The 25,490-nt window shown below is 46.8% G+C and overlaps 1 protein-coding gene and 1 pseudogene across 1 annotated transcript in view; one reads left to right on the plus strand and one right to left on the minus strand.

Moving 5' to 3' along the window:
- Kcnk13 (potassium two pore domain channel subfamily K member 13) overlaps positions 1–25,490 on the plus strand; it is an 85,452-nt gene that overhangs the window by 24,965 nt on the left and 34,997 nt on the right. The gene's annotated exons all lie outside the window — the stretch shown is intronic.
- LOC144377916 (large ribosomal subunit protein eL8 pseudogene) lies at positions 1,912–2,935 on the minus strand (annotated as a pseudogene).

The raw sequence follows: 25,490 nt of genomic DNA on the forward strand, positions 1-25,490 counted from the left end.
TGTGGGGCAGGAAGTACAGGTGAGCCTTGCAGGAGTCCTAAGACCCAGGAGCCGAAAACCTAGTAGGAATTAGTGGCCATTTTCCCAGGCTCTTGCCTTTGCTTCGACTTCTGTGTCTGCTTTATTTTCCCCTCTCCCTTTTGACTTCTGCTTTCTTCTTCTCTCCTCTCTTAGCTGATGATGGCCACCCCTTAGCCCTTGAGTTTTTATCTCCTCAGTTGAAACAACTAACAATGACCACCTGCTGCTTCTTGGTCCAAGTGTCCGTTCCTGAGAGAATCCGATTGGTCGAATTCTCAGATGCATTGGTCAGATGTTGACCCCTTGTCCAGTCAGGTTAATCTTGGTGGCTTGAGCCAAACAGAATAAACATGGCCACCAAGGGAAAGTACTGTAGAAAGAAGCCCTGAATCTTGTCATGGGAGAAGAGATACCTCCAAAGAAGGGTTCAAGGAGCTTCTGGAGAGAAGAGGAAGCTTGACTCGGGTTCCTGGCACACATGATGGAAAAGAAATTCAGCACGTGCCAAAGACGTGGAGGTTTATTTAGGAAGTCGATACACCTTCAAGGGAGAATGGACAATCTCAAGAGAGATGCCTTCGGGGTAAAGCAAGGAATATGCATTCCAGGGAGTATGTGGGCATCTCCAGGAGGAGAGAGGCAGCCTGCTGTTGTAGGTGTTAATATTCACAGAAGGATGGTGCTAGGGGCTGGGTTGGAGGTGGAGCCAGGACAGAGTTTCACAAATGTGCCTCAGAATTCCCTTGCATATTGGCCTCATTTTACAAGGTCATGGGTAAGGGCACATCCTTTGATACTCGGCACCTCTCCCTTAATTACAAATTCCTATCTTGTTGTATTCTATATTTTATTTTACTTCTTATTCTAAAGCCCCCTACCTGTACACCCAGAGACTCCTCTCTCAATATAACCATCCATCTTGTTAACAGCCGCAAAATATATTCCCCACCCCTGATTGGAGGCTAACAAAGTCCTGTTGAGCTGCAGCAAGCAGAACCTTGTGGCTCTCAGATACAAATGCCCACCAGCCGCCATGCGTGGACTAAGCAATCAGATTGAACTACCCCAACACACCCAGGAAACAACACTGGAGCAAAGACAAGTCAAAGACAATAAAAATTCCCCTTTAGAGAAAGGACTGGGGTACAGGAACCCCCGAGTATCATGTCTGGCTGTTAGCCACTCGTGCCCAGCATAAAGGGCATCCTGAAGGGCACAGGAAGGTGAAATGGGACTCCAGACATGGGTATCCAGACCTATTAAGCAAACAAGGGGAGTGTGTTCCAAGGCTCCAACTCCTTTGATCTTGTTCAGCCTCCCTCTCTTCCTCCCTCCCAGGCAGACACTTCAGTGGATCCCCACGAGAACAGGATGACCCTCTGGGTCTCTCTGGGCCTCCTGCATCTCTTTACTCCTGTCCTCTCCTTACTGCTCTGGGCCCTAACCTGGGGGTTCCTCAGAGGCTTCAAACTATGAAGAGAACCAGATATTCCCACTGCAGAGTTCTTCAGATACCACTGAGACTACGCAATTTTAGGCAGCACATGGAAAACATAGTACTTTTTAAAATGTCCATTCAGCCTCCCAAGCTGCTGGGATTACTGGTGTGCACCACCTGCAATGACATATTTCTAAATTCTGTTAGTCCACTCCACTTTCCCAGTAAGTAGGGTTTTCTTCTCTTTTTTGTCATTTCAAGAGACTTGATTTTACTGGATCATGTATAAATAAATGCTTTATAGACTCATATTCATTGCTACCTTAAATAAGGCAGTGACTGGTCAATCGCAAAACCCTGGCTTGATTTCTGAGCATTTTACTGCTATATAAAGCCTTTTCATGCAAGTTACACAATGAGTTTCTAAAGCTCTCACACTATGGGGCATGCCCTTGCTACTGCCTGAAACAAGTTTATTGCCTTCAGCCTGTGACACTGGATGAAGGACAATTTATTACTTTTATGTACAGAAATGCAACAGTGTACGTTTATCCCAGTTTAGTGGCAAGTTCTTAGCCTCTGCCTTTTCCAGCTTGGCAATGCGAGCCACAGGTTTTGGACCCAGGACGTTGCCTGCCCAGTGGCGACGGATCTCATCATATCTGTCATTGTAGTTGGTTCTGATAGCTTCCACCAACTTCGCCAGAGCTCCTTTGTCGTCCGAGTTAACCTGTGTGAAGGCAGCAGTGGTGCACGTCTTCCTGTGAACCAGAGGGCCCAGCCTAGCCTTCCCCTTGATGATGTAGTAAGGGACTCCCATGTTGTGACACAGGACAGGCAGGCAGACAACCAGCTCGATGGGATCCACGTCCTATGCAATCACCACCAACTGAGCCTTCTTGTTCTCCTCCAAGGTGGTGACAGTATTGACCCCTGCTCGAAGGACAGAACTCGCCACTAAACTGGGGTAAACGTACACTGTTGCATTTCTGTACATAAAAGTGATAAATTGTCCTTCATCCAGTGTCTTGGGCTGAAGGCAATAAACTTGTGTCAGGCAGTAGCAAGGGCATGCCCCACAGTGTGGTCTCTTTGTGGGGACATCCCCTTTGCCAGCAGCCTTCTTCTCAGCCCAGGCCAACAGCCTCTGCTTCTTTTCCTGCTTGGTCTTGGGTCTGTCCTTGTGGGCAAGCTGAAGCAGCTGGGTGGCTGTTGGGGGTCCAAGGCCTGGGTGAACCAGTTAATCGCAGGAATAGCCCTTTGCCGCTGCAGCCGGATGTAGCGGGGCCATTTTACAAAGCGGATAAGATCCCTTTGGGGCTGGATGTCCTGTCTGATGCCGAAGTTCTTCAGCCTCTTCTCAAAGAGCGGGTTCACCACCTTCTTGGCCTCCTGGTTCTTGACCACGGCGGGGGGCCCGGGCCACCTTCTTCCCCTTGGCCTTCTTTCCCTTCGGCATCTCCGTCGGCTGGAGGAGAGACAGTGTAAGCAGGGTTTTCTCAGTGCAGCTGAGGCCTGTCTTTGGCATCATGGTGGACAGCGGCCGTGTAGAGGGAGTTAGAAACGGAGCTTTTTCCTCCTTGTTCAGGTTATCTCCTTGTTGGCTTCATAAATGTCCTAAGCCGATCTCTGCCGCATCTTATTTCTTGTTAACGGGATCCTTTTCCTAAAATTTGAATATATGAAAAATTCCAAGAATAATAAATTGTCTACCAGTTGGGTTCCAGGAAATTGAGGATAGATTGATCAATGAGCTAGTAGAAAGATGTTCCCAGCTCACAGCTGGCGCTCTATGTACCCCACGCTCCCCTTGGAGACAGCTGGGAGGGGGTGCTGGTGTTTTAGGAAAGTGTTGGAGACTGGATGGAATCATGGCAAAGAAAACTTCAGAATGGACGAAGCATGTGAACAGCCGTGGGAGCCTGACCACGCGGTGGACAGACAGACAGAAGGCGGGCCACGTGTTCACAGAATTGTTCAGAAGGGTTTGGAACATCTGCCTTCAGGAGAAAGTCCCTAAACTATACATTTTCTCCAATCAGTTTTCCCTTCTGGGGGAGGCAAGTAGCACAAACCGTCCAAAAGCTGTGAATGTTCGGCTCTGATGTCCCCAGCACAGCTTTCCTTCCCCGACGGGGACATAACCTGACTAACGTGCAGCTCTGGACTTTTCTCCAGCTGCTGTTCTGTAGGCACAGTGGCTAAGGCTCGGTCTCCCTGCCAATAAGGTGAATTTGCATTCTCTGTTAGCTGAATAAGGCTCCTTTGGAGTTAGCCCCGCTTTGCGGTTCCTAGTGTAGATAATCTACACCCGGGTCACTGGGGACTGACCACGGTCAAAACAAACTGAAGGGGACTGAAGAGACCTTCAGATAAGGAGCCCCATGCAAAGACGTGAGCCCGCCTCTCCGACTGAGAACCCGATGACAGATGCCAGGGGTCTTGGGGACTTCATTATTACCATTAGCCAATTCTCCCACCTCAGCCATGCTGGCCTGAGGAAACCTAAACTGGAAGCAGATTCTGCATAATGAAATTATACTTCAATAAGCCACTTTGTGGCTGGGACTGATGGCCTCCAGGACAAAGGCTCTTCTGTTTGCTGGGGAGAGGATTGCCTCCATGAACAAATGACAATGAGGCTTAATCAGCCTCAAGGGTGTCAGGTAGGCAGAGTGTGGCGGGGTGGGTGGAACGAAGGAAAACAGTAATTCTGTCAGACCAGAAGTGGCTATTTTTATAGCTCTGATTTGTCCACTTGCAACAGCGGAGTGTTTTGAAAAATCATTCTGAAGGGCTGCTGCTTTTTGAATCTGTGTTTGCAGCTCGACCCTGGCTCTTTGACACGGCAGGTATCTCCACGCTCCTTACAGCCAAGTGTGCTGCGGCCTACAGATGGGCACTCTGCTCTCCATGCCTCAGTTTCTCCATTGGGAACAGAGTTGTTCTCAGGAGTGAACAAGGAAACAGGCTCAGCATTCAGAGCACCCCCTGCCTTGCAGAGAGCGCTCCATACCTATCTGCCCCTTCACCAGGGGGATGTGTGGGGCGCGGGGGGGGGGGCACTCCCAGTACACAATGACTGGGACACCCTTTTTTTCTAACATCTTAATCAAGAAGTCCTGGCACGTCTCTACCCTGAGACTTTATCTTGGACCAGCGATCTCAGGGAGGGGGTCTGGTCTTCGTAGGGATGACAAGAAGGCAAGGTGTCATATTCTGGGATCCTTAAACGGGTGCTCCAGCCATTCTGGTTAAGGGGAAGACGTTCAGCAGTTCTGTGGAACTGGCAACAACAAGAGCCAGTGTTCAGAGGTTTGCTGGATGCCATGCTCAGTGTACAGCTCTTCTCTCCTCTAGAACTTCTTCATTTATGGAGGTGAAAATTGAGACTCAGAAGCCTCAAGTAGGATTATTGCCAGCCGGGCATGGTGGTGCACACCTGTCATCCCAGTGGCTTAGGAGGCTGAGGCAGGAGGATTGTTGAATTCAAAGCCAGTCTCAGCAACTTAGGCCCTAAGCAACTCAGTGAGACCCTGTCTGTAAATAAGCAATAAAAAGGGCTGGGGATGGGGCTCAGTGGTAGGGTGCCTCTGGGTTCAATCCTCCGAACCAAGGGGAAAAAAAGACTATTGCATGTGCTGAAATGCCTCCTGGTGGAGGCAGGACTCAATCCTGGATGGTCAGACTGCAGAATGCATCATCTCAACCACTCTGGTCCCCAGGCACATTCAGGAACATTCTCTCTCTCCCACTCCCTTCCTGCTGATTGGGGATCATTCCAGGGACACGTGCCAAGTTCCTCCCTAATCTACACGCAGCCTTTGGGAACTGGAGCTTTTCAGAGCCTCCGGATCAGCCTAGTTGCGTTTGCGTCCGTGTTAACTCTGAGTGTCTGTGATGGCTCTGCGTGGCTGCTGTTTTCCAGCTGAATGGGAAGGCTTTGTCTCAAGTTTTAGGCATTAGATTTGGGGGTGGGGTGGGGTTATTTCTGTTCAGACTCTGGGGACTTCAAGGGCCACCTGGGTTACTTTATCCAGGTCCTTTTCTCATGGAAAATGATGTATTTTGGGAGCTTAAAAAACACATGAAAACTGGAGCATCCTGCACCCCCAGGGAGAGAACCCCTTCCTCCTCCCTCTCAGCCCTGAGAGAGATGCAGGCGCGTCTCCTGCCCCCAACTCCGCCTGGCTTCCTCCACCCTCCCTGGCTTAAATGAAGCGCAGACCTTGCTCACGCTGGCTGAAGACCCTGCCTCCTTCTCTTCCAGCCTCTCGGGCTTCTCCTCCTCAGCTCACTGCCCTCCTCTGACAGCTCACCTCTCGCTCCCAATTTCCCTCTGGCATCCAATTTCCTCCTCTTAACTCAGCCTCCTGGTCTTGCTTCTCCTCAAGGACACCTCGCTGGACACTGACCGCTGTCTTTGCATGTCATCTGTCTCCTCCGGATGCTGTCCTCTGGGTCGGGCACTGAGTCACTGCTGAGCTTTCTCGCTGGACCTTTTTCCTCCGGTGACGGAGTCCCAGTCATTGTTTTCTATCGAGACTATTTCAAATTTATTGTTATATAAAACTCTGATGAGCTTCTGGAAAGCTCATTGAAAACACAAATTCTCTGAAAAATGTTTACTCCCTGGGCACAGCTAGCAACCAGATGGCAGTGAGACCCATTGTCCTGGTCACAACTCGAAGGACCATGCTTGGAGACCTCTGTGATTTGCTCAGTCGTCTCTTTTGTCTGGTTCTTTGAAGCCTTTGTGTGATAATCTGAAGGTCACGTTCTTTGTTTCATTCTCTCTTCTCTCCTGGGCCCCACGTCCTGTGGGATGGCCAGGGAGGCTCTGCCGGCTTAGCCAGAAAGGCGGGGGAGTCTCGGAATCCCCTCCCTCCTTGGGTCCCGGTCATTTTGTCTTGAATTTGGGGCTGGACCGTTTTCCAGCTCTCTCTGCTGTTTAAAGCAGGGGAGGGGCTGATCCTTCCACACGTCCAAGCCGTCACGGCCATTGCTGAGCTTGCAGCTGCTCTCTTTGCTGATCTCATTATGGAAGCTCCTTGTTTCCACCAAGACTTGACTTTTCTTCACTGAGCTCCTTATAAGATGGGTCCTCGTCTTTCAGCTTTTTGTCTGAAGGTAGAGATCTTCTCATTCCTGTGAAGCATCCTGCCCTCATTTAATCTCCTCTGGGACCCTTCCCTGAAATCACAGATGTTAGGAGTAGAAGGGGTCGCCTCATCTCCGTCTGCAGGATGAAGCAAGTGTGACACAAGTGCTTATGTGGCCCGTGGCTGCAAACTAAGTGCCACCTGCCCTGTGGTCCTGTGTTGCCATTCGGGGTGTCGGCATGCTAGCCCATAAGAACCCAGGGCTTAGCAGAGTCTTACCTACAAAATCCATTCTTTCCAAAATCAAGGGAGTTGTTGGGGTTTTGTTTTTGTTTTTTGTTTTTTTTCAATTCCATTTTCCTTTAAAGTCCTTGAATCCGACACTACACAGAACAGGCAGCAATTTATGTCCAAATAGAACCAGGCCTCCATTTATGTTCTAATTGAAAGTCCAGCAAATGTTCTATGACTCTTGTGAGACTGCATATGACATCAGGAGTCACTGTCCAGGCCTTGGCAAGAACAGGGGCAAAAACAGTTTTTCTGTGGAGATGAGGAACTCTCCAGAGACGAGGCCACTGTGCTGGGCGTAGGAGGCCAAGCCTTGGCCAGGCGGGGGGTCTTGGGCTCTGGTTCAACAGATGCCAATTGCCCTGTCACCTTAAATTCCCCCCTCCCCTAGTCAAGTCCTTTGTCTTGAAAATGAGGTGATTCAATCAGAATAATTAATCTCAATGGCTGTCATATCTAACAACCTCCTTTTTTTTTTAATTGTAGTCAAACACAATACCTTTATTTTATTGATTTATTTTTACTTGGTGCTAAGGATGGAACTCAGGGCCTCACACGTGCGAGGCGAGCGCTGCACCTCTGAGCCACAACCCCAGCCCTGTCGAACAACCTCCTTTTTATGTCAGAATTTTTTTTATGATATAGAATGAAAAATTTTAACTAAAGCATTCCTTTATCATCCCAAGGTGAACTCTAGATTAAATAAACCATCTCTACATAAAATTTCAAAAAGACGGCCTACTGCCCTAATTATAAAGAAACAACAGAAAATATTTTGTTTTGAAACAATATCTATCTTAGAACATTAATGCTCTGGCCTGACTGTGCTGAAGTAGGCAGGTGCTGGCGCCCACAGGTTGACTGACAGGTGTGCTGCCCTGTTCACCATAGCAGTGATGTCTGTGGTGAGATGGCCTGGTGCTATGGTGTGTAAGAGGTGTCCCCCAGAGCTCACGTGGGACACAGTGCAAGAGTGTTCAGATGATGAGATCTGCAGCCTCATGAGCTCCTTTGGGGTTTATGTTTTGCTCCTGGCATCTCTCTCTCTCTCTCTCTCTCTCTCTCTCTCTCTCTCTCTCTCTCTCTCTCTCTCACCCCCTTCCTGGCTGTCATGAGAACACCTTTCCTCCACCACGCCCTTCTGCGATGATATTCAGCCTCACCTCTGACCCAGAGCTATGGAGTCAGCTGACCACTAACTGGACCTCTGAAGCCATGAACTGAATAAGCTTCTCCTCCCCTAAGTTTTTCTTGTCCAGTGTATGGGCCACGGTGATGCAAAGCTGGCTGAAACAGCTGGGATGAAGCCCGACTCTTGATCATGCTTCAGATTAAATACCGTCACTCCCCAGTATCCAGGGGCAATTGGTTTCAGGACCCTGCAGATACCAAAATTCACGGATGCTTAAGTCTCTTATACAGAATGGCACAGTATTTTCATGTATCCTGGGCACATTCTCCCATATACTTTAAATCATCTCCATATTACTTATAATACCTAAAAGAATGAAAAGGCCACATAAATGGTTGTTATCCTGTCTACGGGTAACGAAGGAAAAATGTCTTTGCACACCCAATACAAACATAAATTTTTTTCAGGATATCTTTGATCTGAGGTTGGTTGAATCCATAGACATGGAATCTAAAGATATAGAAGGCCAACTCTAAATGTTGGTTATCACCTTGATTTATATGGAAGTTGCATTCCTGGAAACGTTGGTGTATGTTGACATCATGCAAAAAATCAAAGTGGTTATTTATAAAACAAGAATTAGGTAGGTTCAAATAAATGCAGATTAGCTTTCTGTATGCTAGACTCCCCGGCAAGACATTTGGAAGCCATTCAGGATACAAGAGAATTCTTTAAAGTACTGGCCATCTAACTTCCCTGGCTCCTGCCCACTAAATGCCAAGCCATTATGACAATCAAATCATCTGCCAAACAGATTTCCTGAATGTCCTGTGGAGCAGCACCATGCCTACTCAGAACTTGGTCAGCAATGAACCCAGAGATGTGCCGCTACAACTTCATGGGCATGCGGATAACCTGGGAAATCTTATTAATATGCACCTGATCTGGGAGCTCCAGCATGAGGCCCTAGAGTCCATATTCCAGGTGATACATTGCTGCCAGCCTGCAACTACCCCTGGAATAGCATGGACCTAGAGGATTTGCACAGCGCCTCCTGGGCTAAGTGTCTGTGCATTCCAAGTAGGTCTCCCTAGAGCAGGGTGTCTTTGAGGACTACCTATGCTATTAAAACAGAACATGCATCCCTGAGTCTCCCTTGAGACATCCTCAATCAGGAACTCCTTGCTTCTGCTTCCTAAAACTTAATTCCCTGAACACTGCCTCAACCTCACTGAAGGTGAGAACCCCCAATACATCTCTAGACATCTCAAGACCTTGAGGATCTTTGCAGAATAAAGACCCATCTCTCTATTCAAATCTCAGGTGCTGTCCTGGGATGTCAGACAGAGGCTGGGGAAATCTCCACTCAGATGAAATTCTGGACACAGAATTTCTTGATGGTTTCATAGATGCTCGAGCCCTTTATACCCTTATTCCTGTTTTTCTGAGTGTATGTTGCATTTCCCGCACACACGGATGAGAAAACCTCTTCTCGGTGGCTTTAATAGATGTGGTTGACTCACCCAGGGAAAGAAGCAGGGAGCTGGGCTACTCGGCCCAGTTATCTTTCTCTCCCAGCTGTTCTCTTTTACTTTTGACCTCACTCCCTCTGACCTGGCAGTGGGGAGGAGTGAGAGGAACACAGTGCAGGGTCCTCTTGTTTTTCTGGGACCAAGCAGAGGTTGACCTGCACTCAATAGGAGGAGGTCATCTGGGGGTGTCGAGTCTCCCCATCTCTACAGGTGAATGTCCTTCTTCATCATTTCTGGCCCCAGTGGTTTGGCCACAGCAATAAACCTGTCTCTGGGCTTGGCTACCATAGACCTTTACAGCCAATCCTTCTAATGAGAACGTTTTTATCTACATGAGAATCGACGTCTCTGGGGATTTCTTGCCTCTGCCCTGGTCTTGCAGCCCTCACAGGTGGTTGGGTCACGGTACCCCACACCAGCCTCAGGAGAGAGAATTCACTTCCCCAGGGGAATCTAAGGAAACTTGTCTAGTATTCAGCAGCCGATGGACCTTGGGGCTGCACTGACCCTGACCTTACATCCTGACTCTAGAATCAGAGCTTCTTCCCTCTGCCCACACCTCTGCCTGAGACCCATTTCTGGCCTGGGATTGGCCTGACACCCTGTCCTGCTTGCTCTGCTTTGCTCTTACTTCTGCATCTGGCTGCGACAGCAGGCTGTGACCCCGCATGGTCCAAGGGTGCCATTTACATTGTGTTCCATGGGCCAGGCCCTGCTCATTACAGGCTCATTACAAACAACAAACAACAACAAACACCCTGAAGTTTTGTTTGCTTGTTTTTGTTTTTTGTGTGTGGGGTTTTTTTTTTAATATTTATTCTTTAGTTTTCAGTGGACACAGCATCTTTATTTTTTTATTATTTTTATGTGGTGCTGAGGATCAAACCCAGTGCCCCACGCATGCCAGGCGAGTGCACTACCACTGGAGCCACATCCCCAGCCCTGTTTGCTTGTTTTTTGGTGAAGCAGGTCATTTGACCTAATTGACCCTTCATTTGTTCTTTCTCATTTCTTCTGAAGTGAGCACCAACATTCAGATGAACTAGATGAGCGATACCATAGTAAAATCTTCCTGGAAAAAATCTAAGAACCTCTCAGTCTTTCTACAGAGGAACTCAAAAAATGCAAATTATCCATCTTTTATAGAGGTTATTGACAGAAAAATGCACAATGAAGCTGGCAACAGTTAATTGCACATGATAAAATGTGTTACAGTTGGGAAGCTAAGGGAAGTAAGCTCGGGAGTTCAACAGTGGAAGTGGGAATGACTTTATGTGATAGGAAAAATCCACATCCGAAGGAGGATGCACATTTAATGCTTAATTCCCTGGGTTCTACCTTTGTCCACCCCGGGGCTTCTCAAAATCAGTAACAATCAAATAATCTTGGCTCAATTGGGACACACAAAATTTAACCCAGGAAAATGAAAATTGCCTTTTTTTTTATACCAAGGATTGAACACTCAAACACTGAGCCACATCCGCAGCCCTTTTTAAATGTTTTATTTAGAGACAGGGTCTTATTAAGTTGCTGAAGCTGACCTTGAACTCACAATCCTCCTGTCTCAGCCTCCTAAGCCACTGGGATGGTGCATGGTTGGTTGGTTGGTGACAGCAGTTACCCCAGACCCACTGACTGAGTTGCTGAAGAGTGGTTTCTGGTCATCTGAGTTTTGAAAGTTCCCGAGGTGGTTCTGGGACAGCCAGCGCATGGCTACTGGTTCCTGGGTTCTCCTGGGAACAGCATCACTATAAAACATCAAGGGCACTGGTTCAGAACGGGGAGTTTCTCAAGAAAGCACTTGTGGAATTTATCAAGAAGTCAGGCCCAAACCTCATTCCTGGAAAGTCTGAGCCAGTAGGATCCAGGTGATGCTGAACTTTTTTTTTTTTTTTTTTAAGGCTTATACCCTCCCCAGTTGATTCAGATGGGCAATTCTGATCTGGCCCAGGCATCGTAGGCTTTTTCTGTAAAGGGACAGCTAGTAAATAAGTTAGACTTGCAGACCATATGGTCTCTCTTGCAACTGCTAAACTTTGCCATTTTAGCCAAAAGCAGCCAGAGATTTAAATGAATATGCATGGCTGTGCCCGGCTGGGTTCCACACACTACATTTACAAAGACAGGCTCACAGGCCCGCAGCTCATGGGTCATAGTTTGTCCCCCTCAATAAAAATCACTGGGGGGCTATAAAATGTTCTTCTATGCTCAGGCCAATTAAATTAGAATCTCTGTGGGGGGTGCCCAGGCACTGGTATTTATGAAAAGCTCTTCGGATGATTTTTCAATCTACTAGGATTAAGCATTGCCACTGTCATTGCCCAGCGGGTTCCAAACAGCGATGACTTACTCTGAGACAATGCTCAGCCTGTTCCCCCAGGCTTCTTGTTCCTTTATTATGTTTGCTTGTTTTGTTTGAAGGAAGGATTCCAAGTGTATTGTTCTATGCCTGCCTTAGACAATTTTTTTTATTGAGATATGACAGATACACAGTCAAGTACATAATGGATTTTTACATTTTTTTCTTTGCACTCTTCACATGTGTCGTGTCATAGAACTGCTGCTCAAATCAAAATACAGGACACTCAAAGGAGCCCTTGTTCCCCTTTCCAGTCAATAGCCTCCTGAAGTTTTTGGAAGCCTGCTTTTCAATTTGTCTTCTCTCAGAACAGACATCACTCAGGCACCAAGGATTTGTCGACTTGGTTTGGCCATAAATATTCTTAGCCTCATGGGGCACAAGCCAGCATGGGGTGTGATGGGGGTTTCCCGTGCATATTGAATCACTGGGGCTCGCTGCACCCCTGGAAAGGATGTACCCCTGCCCATGGCCTAAACATATCCGGGGACTCTTTGAGGAACTGCTGTGCTGTTTCCCACGACATTCTACATCCCACTAGAAACATACAAGGGTTTGAATTTCTCTACATCCTGGCTGATACTCGTTTTCACTTTTTAAAATTGTAGCCATCCTGATGGACGTGGACTGGTACATCCTTGTGGGTTGAATCTGCGTTTCCCTAGTAACTCATGATGTTGAGCATCTTTTCCTGGACTTGGTGACCACCTGTCTATCTTCTTTGGAGAAATTTCTATTGAAATCCTTCATCCATTCCTAATTTGTTTGTCCTTTGGTTGGATGTCGGCACAGTACGTACGTGTGCCGTTCTGGGGAAGCAGGACCAAGTGATCCCCTCCAAGAGTTTGCTTTGAGTTTCATCTACTTCCTGTTTACTCAGAATAATCACCGTAGGTTTATCACATTCATAAAAGCAGTCACATGACAGGCTGGGAGCTGGGTCACTGTCTGGCTTTGTTTTCCTGATGGTGGAGCTCATGGGCATATCTGGGTTGAATCCCATGCCCTTCTGATCAGCATTCAGCCTTTGGACCGTGAAGAGGCCTCTTCCCACCACCAGGCACTCCGGGTGGGAACCAGCCTGTGAGGCCTAACACTGCAGACCAGGAGGGGAACCAGTGAGAGGGTGGACAGGGGACTCTCGGTGTCTGGCCTGCTTGCTTTGAAGTGGCAGACGCAGCCATTGGAGTCCCTCTGCCTCTCGAGGTCCAAAGAGACTTCCTAGCCTTGGGGTTCAAAAAGAATATCCTCTCAGGGTCCAGGTAGGGTGTGTGGCTCTCTGGACCATCCTGCCCCATCAACAGTTGTCTTCAAACCTTTTGTTCATGAGGACAAAAAGAATTTTGGAAAACTCACTCATTTTTTAGGTTGCCATCTAGAATTTCATCATGAATACAAGAAATTGGCAAAGATAGATTTTTAGACACATTGTATCTATTGATATTTAAAATAAAGCTATTATCTTTCTCGTAAATGTGCCCAATGGAATCCAAATACCATAGCAATTTGATTTCCACCAACCACCATCTGTTTTTAAAATATGTGAACAAAAATGTTAACAGTCAGAAATTATAGAGTTTCATTTTCTTTTGGAACTTGTGTATCATTCCATCTCCCCAGAGATTCATACGAATGCAATATAATTTATAGATGTCTCTTTGATCACCATTTTACTGCAACAAAAATTTGTATATAAATTGAAATTTAATTTTTCAATTTTCCTGTAATCATAAGGTTTAAATTTTGTGAGGGAGGGGATTACCAGGGATTGAACTCAGGGGCACTTGACCACTAAGCCACATCTCCAGCCCTATTTTGTATTTTATTTAGAGACAGGGTCTCACCGAGTTGCTTAGCACCTCGTAGTTGCTGAGGCTCACCTTGAACTTGCAATCCTACCATCTCAGCTTCCCGAGCTTCTGGGATTACAGGCATGCGCCACCGTGCCTGGCAAGTTTAAAATTTTTTAAAAGGACAAAAAGTTTGTCCTTTGATCAGTTTTTCTAATTGAGTTATTCTTCATTTATTAGCAGTATACAATTGATCAAAAACACAAATATTTAATTTAATTGGGTAAATAGTAAAAATAAAAGTGAAATTTATTGAAAATTCATTTCTAAATAAGATAAGTGGAACTTTAAAATTTTTTTTCCAGTTAATATCTTAATAAATAAACATTATTTACTGCTTTTATAAAGTTGTGTTTTCAGATAAATATTGTTCCCATTTTTTCATTTTTAAGGTAAGCACCTAAGAACCCTTGTCTAGATAACTGTGCAAATGAGAAAGAAGTTTCATTTATTTATGCGACTCAGTTCTTTGAATGTACACTGGGTTCTATGCCCAAAAATTACATATTCGTTTTGATAAAAAAAAATTCTATTTAATGGCTTATGTTAGGCCAAATAAGACCCCCCCATCTGAATCCCCAATGCCTGTGAATGTTACCTAGCATAACAAAGGGAGAAAGGATCTTGAAATGGGGAGAGAATCCTGCACTGTTTGATGGGCCTGCTGTAATCACAAGGCTATAACAGGAGGAGTCAGACGCAGAAGGTTATGTGTGGATAGAAGCAGAGAGACATTTGAAGATGCTGCATTACTAGCCTTGAAGGATGGAGATCAGTGTCACAAGCCATCCATGGGTTGCATGTCACTGCACATGGAAACCTAGTGGATAGAAACATCTGGTGTCTGAGAATGACCAATGGACATTTTCTCTGGTCAATTGCCCAGGGACAGTGTGAATTTCTATCCCATTCTGCTGTGGCCCACACAGCACCTGAGATGGGTGTGACCTGCCAAGATGTCAATCAGCCTGCTGACTACAAGACGTCATGAAGCAAGACTCTGCCCTTGAAACCTTATCCCTGCCTTTGATGTACCCCCTTAAATAAACCACCAGGGCCATCTTTTCTTTGTGGACTAGATCTATGTGGGGCTTCGCTTTTGTAAATATATTTCTGAATATTTGTATTTTGTTATTCTCTAATTATCTAAGTTTTAGGGTGGCTTACATCCTTCTGGGCAGGAAGAAGAACCCCACAATGAGACACTGGCCACCGCCCCCATTAGACAGGGACCATGAGCCAAGGAACTGCAGGTCTAGAAGCCAAAGAGACAAAAGTATCCTCCCTCAGAACCTTCCTTCGGAAGGAACTAGTCCTGCCCATACATTTGACTTTAGTTCAATAAAACCTGATTCAGACTTCTGATCTCCAGAATTGTAAGAGAATAAGTTGGTATTGTTTTCCACCATGATATCTGTGGTAATTTGTTACAGCAGCAACACAAATCTGATACAGTGACCTATCTACTGACAGCTGGGTTATGACCTTCTAGCTAATATAGAATTGGAAACCATATGGGGAGTGGCTGGTCAAAGGACACAAAGTTTCAGTTAGACTGGAATACATTTTAAGATCTATTGCACAGCAGGCTGGTTATGGCCAATCATGTATATTTCAAAGTAACAGGACATTTCAAATATATCCTCACAAAAAAATGTTAAGAAAGTGAGGGGATGGATATGTTAATTACTTGATGGAACACTTCCACTGGATCTGTGTATCACATCATACTCTGTAAATGCAACTCAATTATGGTTTGTCAATTTAAAATAATGTTAATTTAAATATTTAGTTGATTAGTTAATTAAAAGAATTGGAGATGATGAACTTCCATGTCCTCATTCCAGCCCACAGGAGGGGAAAGGAGAAGAGGGGAGTATACATAATCTAAAAGCTGCCACATCACTTAGTCACATGGCCTCACCTCACTGCAAGGACCCTGGGAAACGGAGTTTTCCCCAGGTGACCTGTGCTCAGGTACTTTAGCTCTGTAGGGGAGAAGGAGAGGCTGCATTTAGAAGGAAAGTCAGTGCTGCGGTTTGGATCTTGACTGTCCCCAAAGGCCCATGTGTTAGAGGATTGGTCCCAGGTTGTTGCTTTTGGGAGGTGGGGGAAGCTTTAGGAGAGGAGCCTAGCGGGAGCTCCTTAGGTCACTGGGGGTGTCCTTGTGGGACCCTGGCCCTGCCTCTCTCTTTTTGTTTCCTGACACTGAGGTGAGTGGTTTTGCTCCCCCATAGATTCCTGCCGTGATATGCTTTCAAAGCAATGAGGCCAGCTCATCACAGCCTGCAACCTCCAAAACCATGAACCCAAATAAACTTTTCTTCTTTCTAAAGTTGATTTGCTGAGGTATGTTGTCATAGTGCTGGAAAGCTAACAGAGGGTCCGGCTTGGGAGGCAATGCAGTAGTTGAGGGGGAGAAACGGACTGGCTGTGGGGAGAGTAGGAGCCCATCATCAAGGAGACTTGAAGGACAGGATAACAATGAGGGCGGGAGGGGCAGGTCCATGCCTAGATTCCTGGCTCTGCAGAGGGAGGGACGACTGTGACTGTGTAGAGCATGGGGTGGGGAGGTGTAAGAAAAATATATGTTCCTTATCAGAACTGCCGGTTTATGTAAATATTGACGTTCATTGACAAGTTTCTGTTAAATTAATTAAGGAGAATGTTTTGGGAAAGGGGATAGAAGTGAAGTTGCTGAAGCAGCACTTGGCAGCCTCTCCCCTTGGCCTCCCTTAAGCGCTGGGATTTCCTTAGGATGTTTTACACCCACACCAGGAAAACTTTCTGGGCAGGGACATCATTATGCCAGAGCCGTGTCATTAACTAAATGGCACTTGATCGTTTGCATGCTTTGCAATGAGACAGCTAAATCCCTAAGCCAAATGGATCTCCTGGGTCCTGGGCCTGTGGTTTGCTGTTGATTATTGAACATTCCCTCTTTCTTATTTCCTCCCACGATGAATGCAGCATGCACTCTCTGCAGACACTGGGCATGTTCTGGAACTCCAGAGAAGAAAAAGGAAGGCTGTCTCAGGCCCACTTTACCAGCACCTTGTTGGTTTCCTTTCAGCCTGACAGCTCTCGTTGTAAACCCATGTTCTTATATCTTTTTCTTAAGCAGGCACCTTACTTAAAGAGTTTTCAGGATTTTGATAGCTTTGTAATGGTCTGTGATGGGCACGACTACATTTTATCCACCACCACCACCCCCGCCCTTTGCTGGGCATGTCAGTTGTTGGTGCTTTTTCACTGTCATTGTTATGCTCGAATTCGGGACCCCCCAAAAGACCACCAGAGACCAAGATCGATGTAAACAGCAAAGAGGTGTTTATTGCGAGCTAGCTCAGTCCTTCGCACACACACAGCAACTGGTGACGCTGAAAGGCCCGAGCCCAGGGTTTGCAGCAGTTTTATACACTCTTTGGAGAAGGCAGGGACTTCACATACATCATAGCATCTCTTAGCAAATCATCACACACCACGGGAAAATCAAACAACAACTCTAAAACATGATTAGCACATTCACTGGCGGGAACAAGTTGGGTAGGGGTGATTGGTTACTACAAGAGGGGGATTCATTTGAACTGATTGGTTTAGACCACGAGGGGAGTACATGCTGAACTACATGGTTTCCCAACACGTTATCAACCACCATAAACTACTGGGAGGGTCATCTGGCATCCCAGGTATTTCCCTGTCTCATGCTGATTGGTGGCTGCTAGGGGGTTGCTATAGATCCCCACCTAGCTGGACTGAGTCAGGGACACCTGGCACAGCAGATCTCTCCTGTTATTTGTAGATAAACAACTTAGCAGGGTGGGAATGTGCCTAGGAGTGCTCTGTGGGTCTTTCCAAGGACAAAGGTCATGCCCCTTCCTTGGACAGGCTTTGCTCTGAGGTAGAGGCTGGTTTTTCATCATATATGATGTTCTGAGTAGTGAACTTAAAACAAAGCTATGTCTGTATTGAGCATCGTTTCCTCAGAATTAAGTAACAAAAGTGAAATCCCTTGATAACAGAGTATGAGTATTTTGAAGACTTTTCACCCAGAATTTGACATTGACTGTGTGTGTGTGTGTGTGTGTGTGTGTGTGTGTGTGTGTGTGTGTGTTACTAGGAATTGAACCCAGAGACACTCTACCACCAAAGTACATCCACCACCACCACCCCTTTTTAAATTTTGAGACAGGGTCTTACTCAGTTGCCCATGCTAGCCTCCAACTTATGATCCTCCTGAGCCTCAGCCTCCTGAGCTGCTGGGATTACAGGTGTGTACCAACACACTGAGCTGACATTGCTTTTCAAAAGAGTTGTACCCTGTTATATTTTAAAGATCACGTGTGGAACTGTAGGGTTTTATTTGGAGCGTGATATTCACCAGTTGGCCTGAATGAATCAACCCACTAATGTGAAAAGAGGGTACAGCTATTAAGGGGTGAGGAGATCAAGGCCAGAACTAATTTAAATAATCCTGGCTGAGTTATTAGAAGGAATCACTCACGTGGTTTGCTGTGTGGCACTCTGCATTCATTCACTACTTACCTAAGGAGCCTGCCTTCGTAGGCAACTCAGATTCAGGCAGGCCATGGAAGGGTCCCGCAGTCGCCCCATGGCCCAGGTTCTCCCTCTCACGTTATCTCAGAGTTCTCACCAGTAGCGGCCACTTTCAGACAGGAACTCCAAAACTTAATGGCTGAGCCAGGATCACACAGCCAGTGTGGGCTGCCAGGACACAAACCCAGTTTTGTGGCTGCTTTGACTGTATGCACTGAACTGCAGCCTGGCTGTCGCAGAACAGCCTGATAAACACCAGAGGAGACCAAGGTGAAAAGCAAGTCCCCTCCCTGCAACCTGCTCTCAGGAAGCTCAAAAGGCATCTGGTACTTAAGACATGTGAGCTCGTCAGGGTGGCTGTACAGAGTGACAGAATGCCACAGAACAACATGCATTTACTACTTCATGCTTCTGGAGACCGGAGGTATGAGACCAAGGGACCAGCAGCGTTGGCTTCTTCTGAGGTCTCTTCCCTTGGCACGTAGGCGGTCAGCTTCCCCCATGCCCACAGGGTCTCCCAGTGTGTGCTGTGTCTGAGTCCCAGTCCCCCCTTCTGAAAAGGACACCAGTCACTTGGATTCAGGTCTGCTCCAATGATCTCATTTTAACTGAATCACCTCAGTAAGACTCCATCTCCTAAGACAGGCGCTGGGAGTTAGGGCTTCGTGCACCGGGAGTTGGGGACACCATGCAGTCTGGAGCTAAAGGTAATGGAGAGGAAGGTGCAATCCCTCAGTTGTGAAATGTGGCTCCTTCTAAGCCAGTGACACCCCCTGCCACCTACTGCACTTCAGAATCACCTGGGAGGTTTTACAACTAGTCAAACCTCCAGAGATCCTTACTTAATTGGTCTACAGAGGGCCCTGGCAGAGGGTTTAAAAAAAAAGAAATCTCTGTAATGATTCTAACATTCACCCAAGACAGAATCTTGTATAACTGAAATCCTAAAGAGAGATCTGAGTTGCTTTCATTTTCTAAACTGTCATGCTTTCTTCCCAGCAAATAATTAGTTTTCTATTCATAGATTACCTACCTTCTCCTCGGGGCAGCAGCTGAGCTGCAGGTCTTGGGCTCCTGCACTCAGCCTGCAGTATTCTTTAGCCAAATAAATGATGGACCCCCAGAGATGTCCATTCCCTGGAACCTGTGAAAGGGAGCTGGCCTAGGGATCTTAAAAGAGAGAGTCTTGGCTAGCCAAAGTCGGAGAAATATGGCATAGGAGAATATGAAATATGGCATAGGAGAATATGAAATATGGCATAGGAGAATATGAAATATGGCATAGGAGAATATGAAATATGGCATAGGAGAATATGAAATATGACATAGGAGAATATGAAATATGGCATAGGAGAATATGAAATATGACATAGGAGAATATGAAATATGACATAGGAGAATATGAAATATGGCATAGGAGAATATGAAATATGACATAGGAGAATATGAAATATGGCATAGGAGAATATGAAATATGACATAGGAGAATATGAAATATGGCATAGGAGAATATGAAATATGACATAGGAGAATATGAAATATGGCATAGGAGAATATGAAATATGACATAGGAGAATATGAAATATGGCATAGGAGAATATGAAATATGGCATAGGAGAATATGAAATATGGCATAGGAGAATATGAAATATGACATAGGAGAATATGAAATATGGCATAGGAGAATATGAAATATGGCATAGGAGAATATGAAATATGACATAGGAGAATATGAAATATGGCATAGGAGAATATGAAATATGACATAGTGGTGACTCTGTTATGGTCTGGATGTGAGGCGTCCCCCCAAAAGTGCACATATGAGACAATGCAAGAAGGTTTAGAGGAGAAATGACCGGATTGTGAGAGCCTTACCCAAATTGGTGAGCTAATCCCCTGATGGGATTAACTGGGTGGTGACGGAAGGCAGGTGGGGTGTAGCAGAGGAGGTGGGTAGTTGGGGGCACGGCGTGGGGTAGCTGTTTTGTATCTGTAGAGTGGAGTCTCTCTCTGCTTCCTGATGTCATCATGTGAGCTGCTTCCCTCCGCCACACTCTTCTGCCATGATGCTCTGCCTTACCTCAAGCCCCAAGGAACAGAGTGGCTGCCCATGGACTGAGACCTCTGAAACTGTGAGCCCCCAGATAAACTTTTCCTCCTCCATAATCATTCTGTTTGGGTCTTTTAAGTCACAGCAATGGAAAAGCTGACTACAACTGACTCTGCCCACCATGGCTGGCTCTGAAGACAGAGAAAGGAGTCCACCAGCCACAGGAAATATCAGCCTCAAGGAACTGTAAGCCCGGGAGCTGGAACAGCTTTCGGCTAACAGCTAGCAAAGAAATGGGGAGCTCATTTCTCAGCTGCAGGAGACTGGACCCTCAGTGACCTGAATGGGCAAGGTAGCATTTCTCTACTAGGGTTTTCAGAAAAGAATCCAGCCCTGCAGAACCCCTGGCTTCAGCTTGGTGAGACCCGAGTCAGCCTCCCAACCCAAGAACTAGGAGATTATGAATCACGTTGCTCTAAGGCACTAAATTGGTGGTCAATTTGTTACAGCTCAATAGAAAACAAATTCAGCTAAACCCTGAAAAATAAAAAGACATTCTACCTGTTGTCATAGAATTGAGCAACTGAAATATGCAAAATAACCAAAGGAGAAACAAATCAACTTCACAGAAACTCAAGTCTTAGGCTCTAGAAGGGACAGAGTTTGAGGGTCCTGGGGGTAAGGTGACATATGAGGCCTATCTTCCATGCTTATTGATGGAAATTCCAGCCAAAAGGAAAATGCGGAGCCTGTTACAGTGCAGATTGAAGGAAAACACATTTTCATAGGAAAACATACAGAAAGGACTGATTAGTTAGAATAGGTAGGCTTTTGGAAAAGAAAATTATAGTAATAATCACTCCTTGGATTTTCTTCCCCACCAGGCCCCAAATCTGCTGAATTAGAGTGAAAACTGATGGTGAAATCATGTACACCAACAAAAGAACTATGTGGAAACAAAAATCACCATAATAACAGGGTCACGAGAACCAACTGGAAGAACTTCCAGTGACCAGAGCTGCAATGACTGAGCAATAAAATAAAAGCAGTCGTGAATAATAACCTAAATAGAAATGCCCATGAGTCCACACGGATATGAGTCAAAGGCTCAATAAACCAACCGGGGAGCAGAGACGAATCTCCTCTACACAAGGATTCCAAATCATTTCCGTAGCTTCCTGCCTCAGCCTACCTGGGCCACTGTGGCAAAGTGCCTCAGGCTGGGTCACTTGTAAACAATAGAAATTCTTTGCTCACAGTTCTGAACGCTGGGAAGTCCAAGGTCAAGATGCAGCAGAGGCAGCAGCATCTGGTGAGGGCCTGTTCCTCCCCGTGGTATCCTCTGTGTCCTCGTGTGGAGGAAGAGGAGGGGACAAGCAAGCACCTGCAGGCCTCTTTTATGAGGACACAGTCTCATTCATGCGGCTCCTTCCTTACACATAGCCACCTCCCCAGGCCCCATCTCCTAAGGCCAACACACTGGGGATCAGATCCCAACTTAGGAATTTTGGGGGGACAGGAACATTCAGACCAGAGCCACACTCCATGCTCAAGGGTGGGCCATTAACTCCCTAGGGCCACCTGTGGATGGTGCATAGTGACTTCCTTCCAAAGAGCATGGTGACTGGGTGGGGTGTGGGGGTGGGGTTGTACAGTGGAGAAGCTGCAAACACGACCTCAGGGTGGTCCACGATCCAGCATCCTCCCTGATTGGTTGTGTTGATGGAGTGTGCCCGTCCTGCGACGGGATGAGAAGTCCCCTCTCTCCTTCCTCCCCAAACCCCATAACTCCAGTCGAATCCCAAGGAAACCTCAGACAAATCTCAACGGAGGGTCATTCTACAAAGTAACCTGCACACCTCCAAACTGTCAAGGTCACCAATAAATAAGGAAAATCTGAAAAAGTGTCACAAATCAGCAGAGCCCAAGGAGATATGAGGACAAAATATCACATCTGATGACAAAACGTGAAATCAAAAGTGGGATCCTGCTACAGAAAAAGGACATTAGGGGAGAACGAAGGATATCTGGATACGACACGAACCCCCTTCCCACCCCCATTTTTTAACTTGCTATTTGAGACAGAAGAATGTACGTATCATAAATGTTATGAATCCTTCTAATGAAATGGGCATCCATAAACCGGCCACTCATGTGAATATTCAACGGTTTACTTACTGCTTCTCCTGACTTGAAGCATGGGCATTTCTTTGTGGGTTTTTTTTTTTTTCTGCTTCTGTGGACATTCTGGGTCCAAGACTCCTTGGTGCCCCACGTGTGAACATTATCTAGTGCGACAGTTCTCCAGCCTGAGCCTACATCAGAATTCCCTGCAGGGAACGCAGAGGGCTGGCACCACCCACTCCCAGAGCTTCTGATTCTGTGGCCCTGGGATGATGGGTCAGAGATTTACACTTCTAGTAAGTTTCCAGGTGATGCAGACACTGCTGTGTGGGACCCCACTTTGGGAACTGTTGTCCTGGAATAAATGCCAAGGAGTGGCATGGCTGGGCTCTAGGGCATGCTCCTGTGCCATATTTATTATAAGATAACACCCAACTCCTAGGAAGCATTTGTAACATGATTCTCTCCTGAGTGTGTGGGAGTTCCACGGAGCCACATTCTGACCAGCCCTGGGTGTCACTCACCTTCTTCCCCTGCATTCAGAGTGGCTGGAACGTGGGGACGGAAGGCATTTATACAGAGCGGAGGATGTTTCACACTTGACTTAAAGAATACGGGGGCTCCCCAATGGGTCTGTTTCCCCAACACGCAAAAGAATTGGCTCTAATGGGTCTCCCAGGAAAGCAGACGGTGAACAATCCATAGAACTTTCTCAGAATGACTTCCGCCGGCGCCAGCGAGAGGCAGGTGGTTTAGTCATTTAGGTTCATTTCATGTCACCGCAACAAAACTGGAGCTAGATCCTAACACAATAGCCGAAACCGTCCACAGGAGCGGTTTTGTCAATTCCTCATTAGAGCGTGATGCTGTTAGTTAATCGAAAGGCACTTTATTTTGAAAAGATGAAGACTCGGTAATTGAAATTTCATGGTGCTGTGACAGTGAGGATGATCATGGATTGATTTATCACGTGCCAGAACTGGAAGGAGATATTGACCTTTAGAATACACGAGGTGGTGGATTGCTTTGTGCAGGAAATTGTCCAATTACCTGGCTCATGGGGTGGCCAGGCAGAGCGTGGTAGAAAGGGTATGAGCCTTCATTAGCCAGACTTGAGTTTAATTCCAGCTCCTCTAGCGCAGCCCCGGTGTGAGAACTGGAAGGTGTCCCCTGGTCCCTCTCGCGCTTTAGTTTCCTCACCTGTCAACTGGAGTCATTCCCGTCCGCCTTGCAGGGCTGTTGAAGTGTACGTGACATAACATGTCCTGTGCCTGCTGCGAGTAGGGCACTCCGTAAGTGATCGGTCACGGGCATGAGGTTTTTTAGGGGGAGTGATGGGAATGCTCTGGGATGGAGCTTGTGGAGATGGCTGCAACTCTGCGAGGATCCTAAAAACCACTGAACCGTGCCCTATAGGTGAATTGTGAGGCAGTAAAAATAAACCTCAATAAAGCCGATTTTTTTTAAAAAACCTTATTTAAAACAACAACAATGACAGACATTGGCTCAGAGCAGTTAAGGAACTTGCCCGAGACTGCAGAGCCAGCAGGCAGCCGCTGGATGGGATTTGGACCAGGAAAGTTGAGTTGGGAGTCCACGCTTTCTGGTTCTCATCTCCCCTTTGTCTGCCTGAGACATTCTTGGGGCTCTCACGACTCAGCTAACCCCACCTAATGCTTTCCCTGTGAGCTGCACGGCTCGGTGTGGTGACCCACACTTAGAGAGAAGGGTGATTGGATTCTTCCCGCCACGTCCTCATTCCCAGGGCCCAGCTTATATCTGGCACCAGTCATAGGTGTCCAGTCCTGGGACTCTGGCTGAAATCGAGGGATGCAGGCCACACCTTTCTTCAAGCCAGCCTTTGCCACCAGTTCCAAAGAGGACTCCTGAAGGAGGTGACCTGCGTGCACTGTTGATGTACAGCCCTGGGCCTGGGTGGCCTCACTGACGAGCTCTTCATAGGAAGGAGGCCAAGGCGGCCAGACTCCGTGCTGGCCACAGTGCCTGGCTTGCTCTCCTGGGCTGGCAGCGTGAAGCCCCTACCCAGGCGGTCATCTTGAGAAGCCTGTGCGCGGTGAGATGGGGCACGAGGAAGGGATGAGTGTGACTTGAGGAGAACTCATTGTCACCCGTGGAATAATATCTGCAGGTTCACGTCCCAGTGGTGGAGTGAACACCATTTCCCATGCTCAGGGGTAGCGCTTCTTGGCTTTTCTGCACCTTCTGCTGCCTCCTTTCTTCCTGTGCGGTTTGTGGAACAGCCTCAGGAGGTGAGTCCCGGCTGAAATTGGACATGGGTCGGCATTTTAAGGAAAATTAAATTTCTTTGCAAGAACCGGCCCACGGTGCTCAGCCCTCCCTGCGAGCCGGGCGCTTTGAGTGGTCTTCTCGGGTTCTGCTGTCCTTCCACCCCTGGTTTACTGATGGGGAAGCTGAACTGCAGAGCGTCACGCCCCCCCCCTTTGCTGGATGACACAATGAGTGGTTTTTTTTTTCATTTCTCCGCATTTTCTGCATTTTCTACAATGAATGCGAAGGTTATAGTTTGGATACGAGGTGCCCCTCCCAAAGCTCCTCTGGTGGACAGTGCGAAATGCTCAGAGGTGAAATGGTAATCTGTGCCTTAATCTGGATTAATCCATTTGGTGGATTAATAATGTAAGAGGATTACGGTGCTGGGTGGTAACCGTAGGTAGGTCGGGTGTGATTGGAGAAGGTAAGGAACTAGGGGTGTGTCTTTGGGGTTTATGTTTTGTCCCTGGAATGCCTCCCCCCCACTCCCTGATTCCTCCTAGTGACAAAATCTGAGTAACAGTGAATATTCAATGTTCTTAAAAGCAGGTGTTACTAAAAATAAACCCTAAAGGGCTTGGGGTGCAGCTCAATGGTAGAGCACTTACCTAGCAGTGAGAGGCCCTGGGTTGCATCCCCAGCACCCCCAAAAAACAAGCAAACAACAACAACAACAACAAAGAACACAAAAAAACCAGCAACTTCTGAGAAGAAAACAAGAGGAGGCCTCCCTGATTGGGGG

This window comes from Ictidomys tridecemlineatus, chromosome 5 (genome assembly GCF_052094955.1).
Source record: "Ictidomys tridecemlineatus isolate mIctTri1 chromosome 5, mIctTri1.hap1, whole genome shotgun sequence".
Lineage (NCBI taxonomy): Eukaryota > Metazoa > Chordata > Mammalia > Rodentia > Sciuridae > Ictidomys > Ictidomys tridecemlineatus.